Source organism: Oncorhynchus mykiss, chromosome 13 (genome assembly GCF_013265735.2).
Source record: "Oncorhynchus mykiss isolate Arlee chromosome 13, USDA_OmykA_1.1, whole genome shotgun sequence".
Taxonomy (NCBI): Eukaryota; Metazoa; Chordata; class Actinopteri; order Salmoniformes; family Salmonidae; genus Oncorhynchus; species Oncorhynchus mykiss.
This window is the reverse complement of record NC_048577.1, coordinates 69,227,819-69,249,986: the sequence shown is the minus strand read 5'-3', so window position 1 is coordinate 69,249,986 and position 22,168 is coordinate 69,227,819. Positions and strand designations below refer to the sequence as shown.

Here is a 22,168-nt window from a genome sequence, read left to right as displayed (position 1 = left end):
GACCCATCCACATTCTAACCTGATCACACTGTCCCCCTGTCACACTCATCCCATCTCTCTTTCCTGCCCAAGTGACAGTAAACCTTAACGACAGTAATATCACACTGGGGATTTCACCCTCTTGTCAAGCGGATCTCGGCGCTCCACCAAAACTGTCCCCCCCCCCCCCCCCCCCTGCTTTCTGTTCTTCCTGAGAACACTCAGAACTTAAAAAAAAAAATGTATTTACAAGAACTCAAATCAAACTTTATTCAACATGCATTCAACACACGTTACAACCTTTAAAAAAAATGTTAAAGGTAGACTATGCAGAAATCGCTGCACTATTTCCTGGTTAATAAAATTTGAATAGTTCGCCTAATTTCAGTTTATGTGACACAACAAGCAATGTAGAGAGAATCATTTTACCTTCTAAACCGCTGTGAAATAGATTTCCCATAACCAAAAATATAGTATTTTCAGCTGTTTGAAGCTGGTGTACAAAAACGAAAGAAAAAGATGTAAAAACGAAATTTAAGAACAGGACGCATAGAAATAGCGCACACAGAACATATCTATTGCTTCTTAGACTTGCTCTCAATGAGAATGACAGATCTAAAACTCACATTTCTATGTGAGTTACATATTGCAGCTTTAAAATGTGGCAGGTAGAATTACTGCAGCTTTCTTTGGTAACCATCACCAACCTGGTAACTACCCATCTGACTGGCTGTGTCCTGTAGTAACCATCACCAACCTGGTAACTACCCATCTGACTGGCTGTGTCCCGTAGTAACCATCACCAACCTGGTAACTACCCATCTGACTGGCAGTGTCCTGTAGTAACCATCACCAACCTGGTAACTACCCATCTGACTGGCTGTGTCCTGTAGTAACCATCACCAACCTGGTAACTACCCATCTGACTGGCTGTGTCCTGTAGTAACCATCACCAACCTGGTAACTACCCATCTGACTGGCTGTGTCCTGTAGTAACCATCACCAACCTGGTAACTACCCATCTGACTGGCTGTGTCCCGTAGTAACCATCACCAACCTGGTAACTACCCATCTGACTGGCTGTGTCCTGTAGTAACCATCACCAACCTGGTAACTACCCATCTGACTGGCTGTGTCCTGTAGTAACCATCACCAACCTGGTAACTACCCATCTGACTGGCTGTGTCCCGTAGTAACCATCACCAACCTGGTAACTACCCATCTGACTGGCAGTGTCCTGTAGTAACCATCACCAACCTGGTAACTACCCATCTGACTGGCTGTGTCCTGTAGTAACCATCACCAACCTGGTAACTACCCATCTGACTGGCTGTGTCCTGTAGTAACCATCACCAACCTGGTAACTACCCATCTGACTGGCTGTGTCCTGTAGTAACCATCACCAACCTGGTAACTACCCATCTGACTGGCTGTGTCCTGTAGTAACCATCACCAACCTGGTAACTACCCATCTGACTGGCTGTGTCCCGTAGTAACCATCACCAACCTGGTAACTACCCATCTGACTGGCTGTGTCCTGTAGTAACCATCACCAACCTGGTAACTACCCATCTGACTGGCTGTGTCCTGTAGTAACCATCACCAACCTGGTAACTACCCATCTGACTGGCTGTGTCCTGTAGTAACCATCACCAACCTGGTAACTACCCATCTGACTGGCTGTGTCCTGTAGTTACCATCACCAACCTGGTAACTACCCATCTGACTGGCTGTGTCCTGTAGTAACCATCACCAACCTGGTAACTACCCATCTGACTGGCTGTGTCCTGTAGTAACCATCACCAACCTGGTAACTACCCATCTGACTGGCTGTGTCCTGTAGTAACCATCACCAACCTGGTAACTACCCATCTGACTGGCTGTGTCCCGTAGTAACCATCACCAACCTGGTAACTACCCATCTGACTGGCAGTGTCCTGTAGTAACCATCACCAACCTGGTAACTACCCATCTGACTGGCTGTGTCCCGTAGTAACCATCACCAACCTGGTAACTACCCATCTGACTGGCTGTGTCCTGTAGTAGCCATCACCAACCTGGTAACTACCCATCTGACTGGCTGTGTCCCGTAGTAACCATCACCAACCTGGTAACTACCCATCTGACTGGCTGTGTCCTGTAGTAACCATCACCAACCTGGTAACTACCCATCTGACTGGCTGTGTCCCGTAGTAACCATCACCAACCTGGTAACTACCCATCTGACTGGCTGTGTCCTGTAGTAACCATCACCAACCTGGTAACTACCCATCTGACTGGCTGTGTCCTGTAGTAACCATCACCAACCTGGTAACTACCCATCTGACTGGCTGTGTCCTGAAGTAACCATCACCAACCTGGTAACTACCCATCTGACTGGCTGTGTCCTGAAGTAACCATCACCAACCTGGTAACTACCCATCTGACTGGCTGTGTCCTGTAGTAACCATCACCAACCTGGTAACTACCCATCTGACTGGCTGTGTCCTGTAGTAACCATCACCAACCTGGTAACTACCCATCTGACTGGCTGTGTCCTGTAGTACCCATCACCAACCTGGTAACTACCCATCTGACTGGCTGTGTCCTGTAGTAACCATCACCAACCTGGTAACTACCCATCTGACTGGCTGTGTCCTGTAGTAACCATCACCAACCTGGTAACTACCCATCTGACTGGCTGTGTCCCGTAGTAACCATCACCAACCTGGTAACTACCCATCTGACTGGCTGTGTCCTGTAGTAACCATCACCAACCTGGTAACTACCCATCTGACTGGCTGTGTCCTGTAGTAACCATCACCAACCTGGTAACTACCCATCTGACTGGCTGTGTCCTGTAGTAACCATCACCAACCTGGTAACTACCCATCTGACTGGCAGTGTCCTGAAGTAACCATCACCAACCTGGTAACTACCCATCTGACTGGCTGTTTCCTGTAGTAACCATCACCAACCTGGTAACTACCCATCTGACTGGCAGTGTCCTGAAGTAACCATCACCAACCTGGTAACTACCCATCTGACTGGCTGTGTCCTGTAGTACCCATCACCAACCTGGTAACTACCCATCTGACTGGCTGTGTCCTGTAGTAACCATCACCAACCTGGTAACTACCCATCTGACTGGCTGTGTCCTGTAGTAACCATCACCAACCTGGTAACTACCCATCTGACTGGCTGTGTCCCGTAGTAACCATCACCAACCTGGTAACTACCCATCTGACTGGCTGTGTCCTGTAGTAACCATCACCAACCTGGTAACTACCCATCTGACTGGCTGTGTCCTGTAGTAACCATCACCAACCTGGTAACTACCCATCTGACTGGCTGTGTCCTGTAGTAACCATCACCAACCTGGTAACTACCCATCTGACTGGCAGTGTCCTGAAGTAACCATCACCAACCTGGTAACTACCCATCTGACTGGCTGTTTCCTGTAGTAACCATCACCAACCTGGTAACTACCCATCTGACTGGCTGTGTCCTGTAGTAACCATCACCAACCTGGTAACTACCCATCTGACTGGCTGTGTCCTGTAGTAACCATCACCAACCTGGTAACTACCCATCTGACTGGCTGTGTCCTGTAGTAACCATCACCAACCTGGTAACTACCCATCTGACTGGCTGTGTCCTGTAGTAACCATCACCAACCTGGTAACTACCCATCTGACTGGCTGTGTCCCGTAGTAACCATCACCAACCTGGTAACTACCCATCTGACTGGCTGTGTCCTGTAGTAACCATCACCAACCTGGTAACTACCCATCTGACTGGCTGTGTCCTGTAGTAACCATCACCAACCTGGTAACTACCCATCTGACTGGCTGTGTCCTGTAGTAACCATCACCAACCTGGTAACTACCCATCTGACTGGCTGTGTCCTGTAGTTACCATCACCAACCTGGTAACTACCCATCTGACTGGCTGTGTCCTGTAGTAACCATCACCAACCTGGTAACTACCCATCTGACTGGCTGTGTCCTGTAGTAACCATCACCAACCTGGTAACTACCCATCTGACTGGCTGTGTCCTGTAGTAACCATCACCAACCTGGTAACTACCCATCTGACTGGCTGTGTCCCGTAGTAACCATCACCAACCTGGTAACTACCCATCTGACTGGCAGTGTCCTGTAGTAACCATCACCAACCTGGTAACTACCCATCTGACTGGCTGTGTCCCGTAGTAACCATCACCAACCTGGTAACTACCCATCTGACTGGCTGTGTCCTGTAGTAACCATCACCAACCTGGTAACTACCCATCTGACTGGCTGTGTCCTGTAGTAACCATCACCAACCTGGTAACTACCCATCTGACTGGCAGTGTCCTGAAGTAACCATCACCAACCTGGTAACTACCCATCTGACTGGCTGTGTCCTGTAGTAACCATCACCAACCTGGTAACTACCCATCTGACTGGCTGTGTCCTGTAGTAACCATCACCAACCTGGTAACTACCCATCTGACTGGCTGTGTCCTGTAGTAACCATCACCAACCTGGTAACTACCCATCTGACTGGCTGTGTCCCGTAGTAACCATCACCAACCTGGTAACTACCCATCTGACTGGCTGTGTCCTGTAGTAACCATCACCAACCTGGTAACTACCCATCTGACTGGCTGTGTCCTGTAGTAACCATCACCAACCTGGTAACTACCCATCTGACTGGCTGTGTCCTGTAGTAACCATCACCAACCTGGTAACTACCCATCTGACTGGCTGTGTCCTGTAGTAACCATCACCAACCTGGTAACTACCCATCTGACTGGCTGTGTCCTGTAGTAACCATCACCAACCTGGTAACTACCCATCTGACTGGCTGTGTCCTGTAGTAACCATCACCAACCTGGTAACTACCCATCTGACTGGCTGTGTCCTGTAGTAACCATCACCAACCTGGTAACTACCCATCTGACTGGCTGTGTCCCGTAGTAACCATCACCAACCTGGTAACTACCCATCTGACTGGCTGTGTCCTGTAGTAACCATCACCAACCTGGTAACTACCCATCTGACTGGCTGTGTCCTGTAGTAACCATCACCAACCTGGTAACTACCCATCTGACTGGCAGTGTCCTGAAGTAACCATCACCCACCTGGTAACTACCCATCTGACTGGCTGTGTCCTGTAGTAACCATCACCAACCTGGTAACTACCCATCTGACTGGCTGTGTCCTGTAGTAACCATCACCAACCTGGTAACTACCCATCTGACTGGCTGTGTCCTGTAGTAACCATCACCAACCTGGTAACTACCCATCTGACTGGCTGTGTCCTGTAGTAACCATCACCAACCTGGTAACTACCCATCTGACTGGCTATGTCCTGTAGTAACCATCACCAACCTGGTAACTACCCATCTGACTGGCTGTGTCCTGTAGTAACCATCACCAACCTGGTAACTACCCATCTGACTGGCTGTGTCCTGTAGTAACCATCACCAACCTGGTAACTACCCATCTGACTGGCTGTGTCCCGTAGTAACCATCACCAACCTGGTAACTACCCATCTGACTGGCTGTGTCCTGTAGTAACCATCACCAACCTGGTAACTACCCATCTGACTGGCTGTGTCCTGTAGTAACCATCACCAACCTGGTAACTACCCATCTGACTGGCTGTGTCCTGTAGTAACCATCACCAACCTGGTAACTACCCATCTGACTGGCTGTGTCCTGTAGTAACCATCACCAACCTGGTAACTACCCATCTGACTGGCTGTGTCCTGTAGTAACCATCACCAACCTGGTAACTACCCATCTGACTGGCTGTGTCCTGTAGTAACCATCACCAACCTGGTAACTACCCATCTGACTGGCTGTGTCCTGTAGTAACCATCACCAACCTGGTAACTACCCATCTGACTGGCTGTGTCCTGTAGTAACCATCACCAACCTGGTAACTACCCATCTGACTGGCTGTGTCCTGTAGTAACCATCACCAACCTGGTAACTACCCATCTGACTGGCTGTGTCCTGTAGTAACCATCACCAACCTGGTAACTACCCATCTGACTGGCTGTGTCCTGTAGTAACCATCACCAACCTGGTAACTACCCATCTGACTGGCTGTGTCCCGTAGTAACCATCACCAACCTGGTAACTACCCATCTGACTGGCTGTGTCCTGTAGTAACCATCACCAACCTGGTAACTACCCATCTGACTGGCTGTGTATTGCAGTGTTGTTGACGATGAACCTTTGTCCTTGTGTACGTTGCCTTGTTTTGTGAACTCTGTACCGTCCCTGACAGAGACAGTTAGTTGCACTAGATAAAAGCCTCGGCCTGGTAAAGAGATGTACACACATACATCCATATTAACAAAACCCTTCAGTGGAGAACGAAGGCCTATAACGGCACAGCATCGGAACACAGCAGAGACATGACAGCTCTCATGTTTATAGAGAGACCAACCTGAGAGTTTGTCACAAACACAGATGCCTTAAATCTGTTTAATTTGCCCCTACTTCCTGTCACATCCCACTGGGCACAGATGTCATCTCAACGTCTAGTTTTGATTTACATTTGGTTGAGTGACTTGAATGCCACGTAAAATTCAGTTAAAATTTGTTTAAAATATTTCTTACGTCGTCACATTGGATTTTTTTTTAAATGCCGTGAAAAAATGGATTTGATTCAACCAGTTTTTGCCCAATGTGAAGGTGATGACCTGTACATCACAGCTGATCATGAGTAGTCTGGGTTGACCTGTACATCACAGCTGTTCATGAGGAGTCTGGGTTGACCTGTACATCACAGCTGTTCATGAGGAGTCTGGGTTGACCTGTACATCACAGCTGTTCATGAGGAGTCTGGGTTGACCTGTACATCACAGCTGTTCATGAGGAGTCTGGGTTGACCTGTACATCACAGCTGTTCATGAGGAGTCTGGGTGGACCTGTACATCACAGCTGTTCATGAGGAGTCTGGGTTGACCTGTACATCACAGCTGATCATGAGTAGTCTGGGTTGACCTGTACATCACAGCTGTTCATGAGGAGTCTGGGTTGACCTGTACATCACAGCTGTTCATGAGGAGTCTGGGTTGACCTGTACATCACAGCTGATCATGAGGAGTCTGGGTTGACCTGTACATCACAGCTGTTCATGAGGAGTCTGGGTTGATCTGTACATCACAGCTGTTCATGAGGAGTCTGGGTTGACCTGTACATCACAGCTGTTCATGAGGAGTCTGGGTTGACCTGTACATCACAGCTGTTCATGAGGAGTCTGGGTTGACCTGTACATCACAGCTGTTCATGAGGAGTCTGGGTTGACCTGTACATCACAGCTGTTCATGAGGAGTCTGGGTTGACCTGTACATCACAGCTGTTCATGAGGAGTCTGGGTTGACCTGTACATCACAGCTGATCATGAGGAGTCTGGGTTGACCTGTACATCACAGCTGTTCATGAGGAGTCTGGGTTGACCTGTACATCACAGCTGTTCATGAGGAGTCTGGGTTGACCTGTACATCACAGCTGTTCATGAGGAGTCTGGGTTGACCTGTACATCACAGCTGTTCATGAGGAGTCTGGGTTGACCTGTACATCACAGCTGATCATGAGGAGTCTGGGTTGACCTGTACATCACAGCTGTTCATGAGGAGTCTGGGTTGCTCCTAGAATGCTACTTTGTATGAATATGCTTTCATATTACATCATTCAACAAGAAGTTATTTACTTCGAGCCCAGACTTCCAAGGAAAACAGAAGTACTTTAGAGCACAGACAGACAGACAGACAGACAGACAGACAGACAGACACAGAGAGAGAGACAGACACAGACAGAAAAACAGAGACAGACAGACAGAGAGAGAGAGAGAAACAGAGACTGACACAGAGAGAGAGAGAGAGAGAGAGAGAGAGAGAGACCACATGTGAGGAAGAATGTTGTTAATGCAGAACCCTGTCATCTGATGCATGTTCATATTCAGAGCTTCTGGATAGTCTCACAGATACAACACACACACACACACACACACACACACACACACACACACACACACACACACACACACACACACACACACACACACACCAGCGGCACAGCGGTCTAAGGCACTGCATCTCAGTGCTTAAGGTGTCACTACAGACCCTGGTTTGACTCCAGGCTGTATCACAACCGACCGTGATTGGGAGTTCCATAGAGACTCATAGTTGATTCATGTTTGATAAATGATCTGATTGGTTGCTTCATGTTTGATAAATTATCTGATTGGTTGCTTCATGTTTGATAAATCATCTGATTGGTTGCTTCATGTTTGATAAATTATGTGGTTGGTTGCTTCAGGTTTGATAAATTATCTGATTGGTTGCTTCATGTTTGATACATTTTCTGGTTGGTTGCTTCATGTTTGATAAATGATCTGATTGGTTGCTTCATGTTTGATAAATTATGTGGTTGGTTGCTTCATGTTTGATAAATTATCTGATTGGTTGCTTCATGTTTGATAAATTATCTGATTGGTTGCTTCATGTTTGATAAATTATGTGGTTGGTTGCTTCATGTTTGATAAATTATCTGATTGGTTGCTTCATGTTTGATAAATGATCTGATTGGTTGCTTCATGTTTGATAAATGATCTGATTGGTTGCTTCATGTTTGATAAATTATCTGATTGGTTGCTTCATGTTTGATAAATTATCTGATTGGTTGCTTCATGTTTGATAAATGATCTGGTTGGTTGCTTCATGTTTGATAAATGATCTGATTGGTTTCTTCATGTTTGATAAATTATCTGATTGGTTGCTTCATGTTTGATAAATTATCTGATTGGTTGCTTCATGTTTGATAAATTATCTGATTGGTTGCTTCATGTTTGATAAATTATCTGATTGGTTGCTTCATGTTTGATAAATTATCTGATTGGTTGCTTCATGTTTGATAAATGATCTGATTGGTTGCTTCATGTTTGATAAATTCTCTGATTGGTTGCTTCATGTTTGATACTTAAACAACTACATAATTACACACTTAATATAACTGTCTGTTACGACTACACTATGACTCTAACCAGGTTTATAGGACAATAACTCTGAAACAACTACATAATTACACACTTAATATAACTGTCTGTTACAACTACACTATGACTCTAACAAGGTTTATAGGATAATGACTCTTAAACAACTACATAATTACACACTTAATATAACTGTCTGTTACAACTACACTATGACTCTAACAAGGTTTATAGGATAATGACTCTGAAACAACTACATAATTACACACTTAATATAACTGTCTGTTACAACTACACTATGACTCTAACCAGGTTTATAGGACACTGCCTGTCAGTGTGGAGAGAAGAAGACAGTAGGGTGCACAAGGGACATGTCCCAAATGGCATCCAGTTCCCTATTTAGTGCACTACTTTTGACCAGAACCCCCTGTGGGCCCCATTTAAAAATAGTGCACTGGGGGAAGTGTCCGATTGGGAACACAGTACGGTGTCCGGCAGTGATTACAGATTACACTAATGGAACCGTGAATAATGATGAGTGAGAAAGTTACAGACGCATTAAAATATCATACCCCAAAGACATGCTAACCTCTCCTGTTGTTGTCATGGTGAGAGGTTCACATGTCCTGGCGGGTGTGAGTTTTGTGCGTCTGTGACATTCATCGTGCTTCGTGATTCATTCAGGACTATCCCTAATCACGGTAGAATCCAATAATATGTTTAGAAACGTATTCTATTCCTTTTTACAATAAAAGTGACTCCAAAATGAAATGTGTTTATTTTATACTCATACCATGAGCTCGGAGAAAGATATTTTGTTTAATAAGTAGTGTTTTTTTTCTTCAGATCAGTTCAAGTTTTCAGTTCAAGTTTTATTGTCACATGCACAAGTACAGTGAAATTGTCACACCCTAGGCCATAGAAAGGCTTTTATTCTCTATTTTGGTTAGGCCAAGGTGTGACTAGGGTGGGCATTCTATGTTCATTTTCTATGTTTTGGATTTCTGTGTTGTTTGGCCGGGTGTGGTTCTCAATCAGAGGCAGCTGTCTGTCATTGTCTCTGATTGAGAACCATACTAAGGTAGCCTTTTCCCACCTGTGTGGTGTGGGTAGTTGCTTTCTGTTTAGTGTGGGTTGCACCTGACGGAGCTGTTTTCGGTTGTTGTTTTGTTGTTGTTTTGGTTATTCAGTGTTCAGTTAAATAAACAAGATGAACACGTACCACGCTGCACCTTGGTCCTCACCTTCTTCCACCAACGGCTGTTGCAGAAATGCTTCACTTGAGAGCTCTACACGGCAGTAATCAATATCAAAATAGTATAACTAATAACATTGTTATTATTTTATATATATATATATATATATATATATCTGAGAGATATCTGTCTCAGGTAGCCTACGAAAGACAGACTGTACGCCCTCCCTATCTGTTTCCTGTCTCAGGTATTCTGTGAAAAACAGACAGTACGCCCTACCTATCTGTTTCCTGTCTCAGTTATTCCATGAAAGACAGACTGTACGCCCTACCTATCTGCTTCCTGTCTCAGGTAGCCCTCCGGAAGACACCTATCTGTTTCCTGTCTCAGGTAGCCTACAAAAGACAGACTGTACGCCCTCCCTCCCACCTATCTGCTTCCTGTCTCAGGTAGCCCAAAGCCAGCATGGATAGAATGCAATAATAATAATTCACCAATATCTGCCATATTCTAATACTTCTCATGTGCCAACATATCTTCCCGGTCTGTGCTGTGGTGAAACCTGCACTCCTGTAGACCCAAAATAATTGAATGGGGAAACTTGCACGCTAACCAGAAAAGGGCGGCTGGAAGCCTAGTGGTTAAGAGCGTTGGGCCAGTAACCCGAAAAGTTGCTGGTTCAAATCCCTGAGCCGGCTAGGTGAGAAATCTGTCGATGTTCTCTTCAGCAAGCCACTTAACCCTGGTTCATCCTGTAAACCGCGCTAAATAAGAGCCACTTAACCCGAGTTCATCCTGTAAACCGCGCTAAATAAGAGCCACTTAACCCGAGTTCCTCCTGTAAACCGCGCTAAATAAGAGCCACTTAACCCGAGTTCCTCCTGTAAACCGCGCTAAATAAGAGCATCTACTGAAACTTAAAAGCAAGGTGAAGCAAGTCAGGCATTCTTGAAAGGCAGGACAATTTTGCAAGCAGTAGGCATTTAGAATACCGAGGAAGTCCATGAACAGAAATGGATGTAGCAACGACAGATTGACCCTTTTAGTCTATCAACAGTGTGCGAATTTGACCATGTGTCCATTAGGCCTTTGGATTTATTATTTTATCAGCATGAATTAGATTGAGCAATAAAAGCCCTACTTTTATTCCATAGGCTGGGATCCGCACTATGCAGCTGTTGTTCCATAGGCTGGGATCCGCACTATGCAGCTGTTGTTCCATAGGCTGGGATCTGCACTATGCAGCTGTTGTTCCATAGGCTGGGATCCGCACTATGCAGCTGTTGTTCCATAGGCTGGGATCCGCACTATGCAGCTGTTGTTCCATAGGCTGGGATCCGCACTATGCAGCTGTTGTTCCATAGGCTGGGATCCGCACTATGCAGCTGTTGTTCCATAGGCTGGGATCCGCACTATGCAGCTGTTGTTCCATAGGCTGGGATCCGCACTATGCAGCTGTTGTTCCATAGGCTGGGATCCGCACTATGCAACTGTTGTTCCATAGGCTGGGATCCGCACTATGCAACTGTTGTTCCATAGGCTGGGATCCGCACTATGCAGCTGTTGTTCCATAGGCTGGGATCCGCACTATGCAGCTGTTGTTCCATAGGCTGGGATCCGCACTATGCAGCTGTTGTTCTATAGGCTGGGATCCGCACTATGCAACTGTTGTTCCATAGGCTGGGATCCGCACTATGCAGCTGTTGTTCCATAGGCTGGGATCCGCACTGTGCAGCTGTTGTTCCATAGGCTGGGATCCGCACTATGCAGCTGTTGTTCCATAGGCTGGGATCCGCACTATGCAGCTGTTGTTCCATAGGCTGGGATCCGCACTATGCAGCTGTTGTTCTATAGGCTGGGATCCGCACTATGCAGCTGTTGTTCCATAGGCTGGGATCCGCACTATGCAGCTGTTATTCCATAGGCTGGGATCCGCACTATACAGCTGTTATTCCATAGGCTGGGATCCGCACTATGCAGCTGTTGTTCCATAGGCTGGGATCCACACTGTGCAGCTGTTGTTCCATAGGCTGGGATCCGCACTATACAGCTGTTGTTCCATAGGCTGGGATCCGCACTATACAGCTGTTATTCCATAGGCTGGGATCCGCACTATACAGCTGTTGTTCCATAGGCTGGGATCCACACTGTGCAGCTGTTGTTCCATAGGCTGGGATCCGCACTATACAGCTGTTGTTCCATAGGCTGGGATCCGCACTATGCAGCTGTTGTTCCATAGGCTGGGATCCGCACTATGCAACTGTTGTTCCATAGGCTGGGATCCGCACTATGCAGCTGTTGTTCCATAGGCTGGGATCCGCACTATGCAGCTGTTGTTCCATAGGCTGGGATCCGCACTATGCAGCTGTTGTTCCATAGGCTGGGATCCGCACTATGCAACTGTTGTTCCATAGGCTGGGATCCGCACTATACAGCTGTTGTTCCATAGGCTGGGATCCGCACTATGCAGCTGTTGTTCCATAGGCTGGGATCCGCACTATACAGCTGTTGTTCCATAGGCTGGGATCCGCACTATGCAGCTGTTGTTCCATAGGCTGGGATCCACACTATGCAGCTGTTGTTCCATAGGCTGGGATCCGCACTATACAGCTGTTGTTCCATAGGCTGGGATCCGCACTATGCAGCTGTTGTTCTATAGGCTGGGATCCGCACTATGCAACTGTTGTTCCATAGGCTGGGATCCGCACTATACAGCTGTTGTTCCATAGGCTGGGATCCACACTATGCAGCTGTTGTTCCATAGGCTGGGATCCACACTGTGCAGCTGTTGTTCCATAGGCTGGGATCCACACTATGCAGCTGTTGTTCCATAGGCTGGGATCCGCACTATGCAGCTGTTGTTCCATAGGCTGGGATCCGCACTATGCAGCTGTTGCAAGAGCGCATTTTTCACTGGCTGTCCACTGGTTTAAAAAACAATGATTGACAGGCAGCTTAAGCATCTTCAATTCAACCATTATTGGGTTACAATACACATTTGTGAACAGCCATCCACAACAACCACAATCCTTATGGCGTATAGCTAAATGAGAGAGCAGCAGTGTGATTCACATCAATGCGCTATGAAGATCTCGTAAGTGATATCCGTGTTGCCGTAGACAACACCACTGCTGTCCTCCTGACCTCCAAGCGTTTATTCAGGTTGGATAATATTTGGATGCCGACAGCAGTCGCACCATTGGAAGACATAGCTTGGACTGTAGTTTACAAAAGCCCATTCCTGCTCTTTTCTCGCAAATCCATCAAGCACATTTGGTGCGTCGTCATAGTGGTCTCTGTCTTGTGGTCAGATTCGCTCATTTATTTGTATTTACCTTTATTTAACCAGGCAAGTCAGTTAATTAAGAACAAATTCTTATTTTCAATGACGGCCTAGGAACAGTGGGTTAACTGCCTGTTCAGGGGCAGAACGACAGATTTGTCATGTGGAACAAACTTCATTTTTTTTGCAATGCTGATTTGAAGGTTATTGAGAAAACAGAGAAGTGTCAAAGATTATTTTCGCACACATCCTTTCTGAATTTAAAAGTCATTCTTGAAGTAATCCAGTTTTTCAAAATAATCTGTAATCTGATTACAACATTTTTGTACTTTTTGTGGATTACAGTTACAAGTTTTTTGTAATCCCTTACATGTAACGATTACTAGTAATCCGTTACTCCCCAACCATGGATAGGCATATATAGAGTCATGGAAATAATATATACTATGTAGCCTTAACATTGCGGTTTGAATTGAGAGAGATTTCTAGAAGGTTCTGAAATTCTGATCCATTTGGGTTTGACGTGCACTCTCGCGCTTTCACTCGCGTCCAGCGCATGCCTGGGGCTAGAGTCGCGCAACAGCGTGGCTAATTGCGCCGATGAGCGCCAACACATATTTCATATTATCTGGAGCAGATACTGCTGTCATAGAGTGTGGAAACAGAAAAGTAAACACTATTCTGTATGTGACAATTACAAAACAGAGACATTGTCCACCGTAGCACGAACAAGTGCTGCGAAACTGGAAAATATGGTTACGCATTAGGTAAATTCACCACCCAGCCCTACTCATAAAGAATATATATATATATATATATCCTTACCTCCATATATATATATATATATATATATATATCAAAATACTATTTTTATACCATTGTGTGAATGCTGTATTTACACATTGCACATCAAAGGCAAACTTGCTGTACATTTTTAAATATCACATTCATCTCTACACAACGTAACCATTACCAAACAGCTGGTAATATCGTTTGTTGTTTCTAATTCTGAAATAAATACTGCAGATATTTTTTTATTCAACTTCTTATGAAATATTTTACGTTTTAAATATATAATTAGCACTTTTTAATCATAAAAACATGCGTTCCATTCCTCCTATTTAGTGAAAAATGCTTGCCTACATATAGTTAGAAAGGACCCTTATAAATGATATGTCAGAGCAAAGCCTACACAAGAATCCTCCTCAGTTGAACCAAAATGTAACTTTAAAAACTATTATAGACAGATTTGTTTCAAGAAGTAGCCTCTCCTCCTATACATTCAAACCCAACAACGCTAATTATTACAGCAGTAATATTTAGCCAGAGTACAGGCTACCACTTCAGGCTGAGAATGTATTTGCACTCTATTTCTCATGCGGACACCCCCAGGTGACATCATAATCCCATGGCCCCAGAACAGCGCGGTCGGTCAAGGGGGCAGTGCCCACTGCCAGCGGAGGGATGCAGAAGTCAGCAGCAAAAATGCCAATCATATCAAAGCAAGCGCTAAGAACCCGTGCACTAATTATCTCCCTATCTCCCTATCTATTTCTCCTTCTCTCTTTCTCCCTGTCTCTTTCTCCCTGTCTCTTTCTTCCTATCTCTATCTCCCTATCTATTTCTCCCTCCCCCCCCCTCTCTCTCTGTGTGTGTCTTGCTGTCTCTCTCTATGTGTCTTGCTGTCTCTCCCTCTCTCTCTGTGTGTGTCTTGCTGTCTCCCTCTCTGTGTGTGTCTTGCTGTCTCTCCCTCTCTCTCTGTGTGTGTCTTGCTGTCTCCCTCTCTCTCTCTCTATGTGTCTTGCTGTCTCTCCCTCTCTCTCTGTGTGTGTCTTGCTGTCTCTCCCTCTCTCTCTATGTGTCTTGCTGTCTCTCCCTCTCTCTCTATGTGTCTTGCTGTCTCCCTCTCTCTGTGTGTCTTGCTGTCTCCCTCTCTCTGTGTGTCTTGCTGTCTCTCTCTCTCGGCATTAAACAAATATAACACAATAAACCAGGCATTGCGTAAAACAGATGTGTCGTCAGTGAAACGCGGTGACCTTTAGATCTGAGAATAAATAACTTTCAGTGAAGCTAAATGTTATTACAACATAATCTATACGTTTTTGCAATGCGCGTAGCTACTCAAAATAAAACAGACAAAGCCCATAACCCACCACCGATCCAACGTACTGTAAACTGCAGCATTACAAATTAGGATAGTAGGGTAGTTTAGTGGGCTAGCCTACCTTTGGCAGCATCGACCTCCTTTCGCTGTTCCCTATCTCAGTTTCACCGCTGGTCATCTTCTGAGGAACCGCTGGAAAACGGACTATATCCTGCCGAACGAGCTGCGCTCATAATCCAACTTTCAAAGAGATAGAGAGAGAACGCAGAATAACGGTACAGTCTTCTAGAACCGACAGTAAGGACTACAGAGTTTGACGCTGATGTTTCATGTACTTCTAGTCTCAGAACTCGATTCGGAGGAGCGCAGGAGACATCGACCGGCGCGCGTTTGGGTGCAATGAGAGGAGAGCCACACAGTCAGTGCGCGCGGTGTCAGTTTTGCACCGGTGTGACGTCAAACAGAAGGGGCCAAGACTCTGTAGCTGCTGGCGGGAGTATCATCGCTCTCTTATCTTATTAGCCACCAAAGATGATGAAGAGAAAAACGACGCGCACAGGTATGTCCATCATATTCCGTTTTAATGATTGTACGATTTTACTTGGAGTCGCCAAACAAAACACGTTACAAAATATGTTATGCTACTACAGGTGTAGGATCTTAATTTGAGCCAGTTTGCTACAGCAGGAAAATAATCCTGCAGCAACAGGAAATGTAAATTATTATATGGATCATAATTAATGGACATTTAGGGATTGACAGGCCTAACATTTCCGGGATATTTTATTTCAGCTCTTGAAAAATGGGACCAACACTTTACATGTTGACTTTATATTTTTGTTCAGTGTAAGTGCACTTTGCTTTGTGTCTGGAACTAAATGTTTAATTTAATTATAGGTCAACCTTTTTATTTTATTCCAGGCTTTATCAAAAAGCTCAGCAAACGGAAATACGCAATGGACAAAAAACATTTTAGTTTCTCATCATGGCTCAGCCACATAATGCCAGGGTATATCTGGTGGTCTGTCTCCTCATGGCTCAGCCACATAATGCCAGGGTATATCTGGTGGTCTGTCTCCTCAGCCACATAATGCCAGGGTATATCTGGTGGTCTGTCTCCTCATGGCTCAGCCACATAATGCCAGGGTATATCTGGTGGTCTGTCTCCTCATGGCTCAGCCACATACTGCCAGGGTATATCTGGTGGTCTGTCTCCTCAGCCACATAATACCAGGGTACATCTGGTTGTCTGTCTCCTCAGCCACATACTGCCAGGGTATATCTGGTGGTCTGTCTCCTCAGCCACATACTGCCAGGGTATATCTGGTGGACTGTCTCCTCATGGCTCAGCCACATAATACCAGGGTATATCTGGTGGACTGTCTCCTCATGGCTCAGCTACATAATACCAGGGTATATCTGGTGGTCTGTCTCCTCAGCTACATCATTAAAGGGGGGCGGTAATGGAGCTGCTGCTTCTTTGTGGAGTAATAGAGCTGCTTTGTGGAGTAATAGAACTGCTTTGTGGAGTAATAGAACTGCTTTGTGGAGTAATAGAACTGCTTTGTGGAGTAATAGAACTGCTTTGTGGAGTAATAGAACTGCTTTGTGGAGTAATATAACTGCTTTGTGGAGTAATAGAACTGCTTTGTGGAGTAATAGAGCTGCTTTGTGGAGTAATAGAACTGCTTTGTGTAGTAATATAACTGCTTTGTGGAGTAATAGAACTGCTTTGTGGAGTAATAGAGCTGCTTTGTGGAGTAATAGAACTGCTTTGTGTAGTAATATAACTGCTTTGTGGAGTAATAGAACTGCTTTGTGGAGTAATAGAGCTGCTTTGTGGAGTAATAGAACTGCTTTGTGGAGTAATAGAGCTGCTTTGTGGAGTAATATAACTGCTTTGTGGAGTAATAGAACTGCTTTGTGGAGTAATAGAGCTGCTTTGTGGAGTAATAGAACTGCTTTGTGGAGTAATAGAGCTGCTTTGTGGAGTAATATAACTGCTTTGTGGAGTAATAGAACTGCTTTGTGGAGTAATAGAACTGCTTTGTGGAGTAATAGAACTGCTTTGTGGAGTAATAGAGCTGCTTTGTGGAGTAATAGAACTGCTTTGTGGAGTAATAGAACTGCTTTGTGGAGTAATAGAACTTCTTTGTGGAGTAATAGAACTGCTTTGTGGAGTAATAGAACTGCTTTGTGTAGTAATATAACTGTTTTGGTGTGGCATGTTTAATATGTCCCTTCATTTATTATCAACTCTTTGTTGTGCAAAACCTGCCACAGTCTGAAATCGGTGACATATTTGGCCTTCATGGAGTTTGGATTTGCAGTCATGACGCCTGTGTACCAAATGGCACCCTATTCACCTTATAGTGCCCTACTTTTGACCAGACCCCTTATGGGTCCTGGTCAAAATTAGTGCGCAAAATAGGGAATAAGGTTCCATTTGGGATGCGAACGACATTACGTAAGAGGAGGCGGAAGGCAAGAGGGTAGTTAGAGGGTAGAGAAAGTGGCGTGTGTGTGTGTGTGGCCGAGGCACTACAATAATATTATTATTTGGGAGAAGACACTTCCATCCAAAGTGACTTGCGGTACACTGAGAGCATGTCCATTGTCAGTGTGTGATCCCTACAGGAATTGAACCCACAACCTCGGCTATTGTTGGCACCACGATCTAACTGACTGAGCCACATACTGACCCGCGTAGAGTAAAACAATCCTTAACAGAATCCTACAACGTCACACGTGACTTTTCCATGGTTACCAAATTCCTGAACGTTACCGTGGTCACATGGTTGCTACAGCCACCGCTCTTCACTACTTCCCTAAACACCAGTTAACATCACCGCTTTGGTCTCAGTCTTGTCTCGGTCCCTTGACCCTGCCTAACCCCATGGCCCTGGGCCTGTATTCACAAAATGTCAAGGAGTGCTGGTCTGGGATCAGGTCCCACCTGTCCATGTAATCTGATAGGACCAGTATTCAGTCATATAACTGGTCTGGGATCAGGTCCCCCTGTCCATGTAATCTAATAGGACCAGTATTCAGTCATAGAGCTGGTCTAGGATCAGGTCCCCCCTGTCCATGTAATCTAATAGGACCAGTATTCAGTCATAGAGCTGGTCTAGGATCAGGTCCCCCCTGTCCATGTAATCTAATAGGACCAGTATTCAGAGCCGTAGAGTAGGAGTGCTGATCTAGGATCAGGTCCCCCCTGTCCATGTAATCTAATAGGACCAGTATTCAGTCATAGAGCTGGTCTAGGATCAGGTTCCCCCTGTCCATGTAATCTAATAGGACCAGTATTCAGAGCCGTAGAGTAGGAGTGCTGATCTAGGATCGGGTCCCCCTGTCCATGTAATCGTATTCATTATGATCTGAAAGGCTAAAATAATATTAGAATCAGCACTTGGAAGGCTTTATGACTACTTAACCCTGACCCCTCTGCCCTGGATGAGACCAGCCTGTCTCTCCCCGCAGTGTCATTAGTCTGATGATGTTCACATACGTTGCTTCATTTCATCTCACTCCCTTGTGGGGATGTGTTCTGACGCTTCCATTACATTATTGTCTGTGACCAGTCAGTGTCACGCTGTGCAACAAACCCTAGAGGAACAGGGGGGGGGGGGATTTAACCCACCCCTCCTTCATCCTCATTTTCCCCTTTGCCTTAGAGTGCCATGAAAATGAGCTTGAACTTCCTCGTCCTCAACAGCCACCCTCACCCTTCTTCATGCATGTCCCCCCCCCCTTTGCCCAAACCCTAAAGGAAGGGGTTTTGACCCAAACCCCTCCTCCCCTGAGTTCCTCTTCACCCCTCCGTCCTTCTGTCACCTCCTTCAACCCCTCTTGTCCTCCTCTGCCTCGGAGCAGCTCTGAAATGTCAAGCTGAAATAAACTCTTCTGTTCCACGCCTCACTGACCCCTCATGTTATGTGTGACTGACTTCTGACTGGGTTGAAAATTAAGTGTTTTAATTCATTACTTCAAATAATATAATCCTGAGGTCAGAGAGGGGGGGATAGCCTGGAATCCAAATTGATATGTGAAGGGAAACCCTCAAAGGTGATGTTCCCCCTAGGTACAGATCTAGGATTAGATTCCTTTCCCCCACTCCTAACCTTAACTAGGAGTGGGGGAAATGCTAAACTGACCCAGCGTTAAGGGACTGCTTTAACCAGACTGTGGGAGGAGCTGAGAACAGAATCCATCTGGTATTAATGACTGGTACTTTAACCAGACTGTGGGAGGAGCTGAGAACAGAATCCATCTGGTATTAATGACTGGTACTTTAACCAGACTGTGGGAGGAGCTGAGAACAGAATGCATCTGGTATTACTGACTGGTACTTTAACCAGACTGTGGGAGGAGCTGAGAACAGAATCCATCTGGTATTACTGACTGGTACTTTAACCAGACTGTGGGAGGAGCTGAGAACAGAATGCATCTGGTATTACTGACTGGTACTTTAACCAGACTGTGGGAGGAGCTGAGAACAGAATGCATCTGGTATTACTGACTGGTACTTTAACCAGACTGTGGGAGGAGCTGAGAACAGAATCCATCTGGTATTACTGACTGGTACTTTAACCAGACTGTGGGAGGAGCTGAGAACAGAATCCATCTGGTATTACTGACTGGAACTTTAACCAGACTGTGGGAGGAGCTGAGAACAGAATCCATCTGGTATTACGGACTGGAACTTTAACCAGACTGTGGGAGGAGCTGAGAACAGAATCCATCTGGTATTATTGTCTGGTACTTTAACCAGACTGTGGGAGGAGCTGAGAACAGAATCCATCTGGTATTACTGACTGGTACTTTAACCAGACTGTGGGAGGAGCTGAGAACAGAATCCATCTGGTATTACTGACTGGAACTTTTACCAGACTGTGGGAGGAGCTGAGAACAGAATCCATCTGGTATTACTGACTGGTACTTTAAACCTTTTACTGCAGTGGGCGAAATCAGCGCCACACAGAGTGTTTCTGGGTAGTCTTAAACAAATCTACTTTGAAACAAAAGTATACACTTCACACACATGGTTATGGGCTTGAACAAAAGAAGACACCCGAACCATGTCAGATACAGAGTTGAAATGTATTCCAATGTTCTCACATTGAAACACCAGATTTTCTGCAGATTAAAAAAATAATAATAATAATTATTAATTATGAAACTATGAAAAATATGAATAACCTTCTACCCATGAGGCCACCAGAGGGAGATTTGGTCATTTGACTGCAGGAAAGATGTACGTGAGTCTGAAGTCAGGAGAAAAGAATGGCTGCCATTACCAGGCTAGTCACTTAATAATGCATTACTTTTGACCAGGGCCCATAGGTCAACAGTAGTGTAGTATGTAGGGAGTAGGGGTCACTTGGCATAGGGCTCTAATCAAAAGTAGTGCACTATATAGGGAATAGGGTGCCATTGGCCAAAGGGCTCTAGTCAAAAGTAGTGCACTATATAGGGAATAGGGTGCCATTGGCCAAAGGGCTCTAGTCAAAAGTAGTGCACTATATAGGGAATAGGGTGCCATTGGCCAAAGGGCTCTAGTCAAAAGTAGTGCACTATATAGGGAATAGGGTGCCATTGGCCAAAGGGCTCTAGTCAAAAGTAGTGCACTATATAGGGAATAGGGTGCCATTGGCCATAGGGCTCTAGTCAAAAGTAGTGCACTATATAGGGAATAGGGTGCCATTGGCCAAAGGGCTCTAGTCAAAAGTAGTGCATTGTATAAGGAATAGGGTGCCATTGGCCATAGGGCTCTAGTCAAAAGTAGTGCACTATATAGGGAATAGGGTGCCATTGGCCATAGGGCTCTAGTCAAAAGTAGTGCACTATATAGGGAATAGGGTGCCATTGGCCATAGGGCTCTAGTCAAAAGTAGTGCACTATATAGGGAATAGGGTGCCATTGGCCATAGGGCTCTAGTCAAAAGTAGTGCACTATATAGGGAATAGGGTGCCATTGGCCATAGGGTTCTAGTCAAAAGTAGTGCACTATATAGGGAATAGGGTGCCATTTGCCATAGGGCTCTAGTCAAAAGTAGTGCACTATATAGGGAATAGAGTGTCATTGGGGAGGTACCCTAGAATTAGTCATAGCCAAGTTATTGCAGATGTGTTAAAGCTGCATCTGCTTGGTCATTGGATTATTCTGTGGGTGGGTTGTTTTCCCTCGGGCTATGGCAGTAAATCTACTGAAAGAAAAACAACAGTTTGGGGAGAAAACAGGAAGTGCGTAGTCAGGCAAACCTTCAAAAAAAAAAAGGCTTCTTCTTGCAACATCATTATAACTCTGTTGTCACGTGAACATTGAACCTTGTGAGGTTCAACGACCCTGTTCGATAACGCTGATAAAAGCCATGACGAGTCGGGGACTGGACACACGTTAACCTAGGTTAAACATTTCCTCAGCTGTAACACAATATACAACCTGGTCCCAGATCTGCTTTTTACTCTGGCCAACGCCGCTGTCTGGTGTTGATGCCACTGACAGACAAGAATGAGCAATGAGGACTCTGTTATTATAATTATTATATGAAACACGACTAAACGCACATTGAAGAAGCACATTTGGGGACAGTTTTAGTGATAACAGAAAAATGTAATTAGGAACCAC

The 22,168-nt window shown here is 45.3% G+C and overlaps 1 protein-coding gene across 1 annotated transcript in view; it reads right to left on the bottom strand.

The window, feature by feature from the left end:
• Positions 1 to 16,599, bottom strand: part of gcgra (glucagon receptor a) — a 146,226-nt gene extending 129,627 nt beyond the window's left edge. The window contains exon 1 of the mRNA XM_036942005.1: positions 15,660 to 16,599. The gene's annotated coding sequence lies outside the window, so the exon portion shown is untranslated. The remainder of the gene's footprint in view (positions 1 to 15,659) is intronic.
• Between the last annotated feature and the right edge of the window lie 5,569 nt (positions 16,600 to 22,168).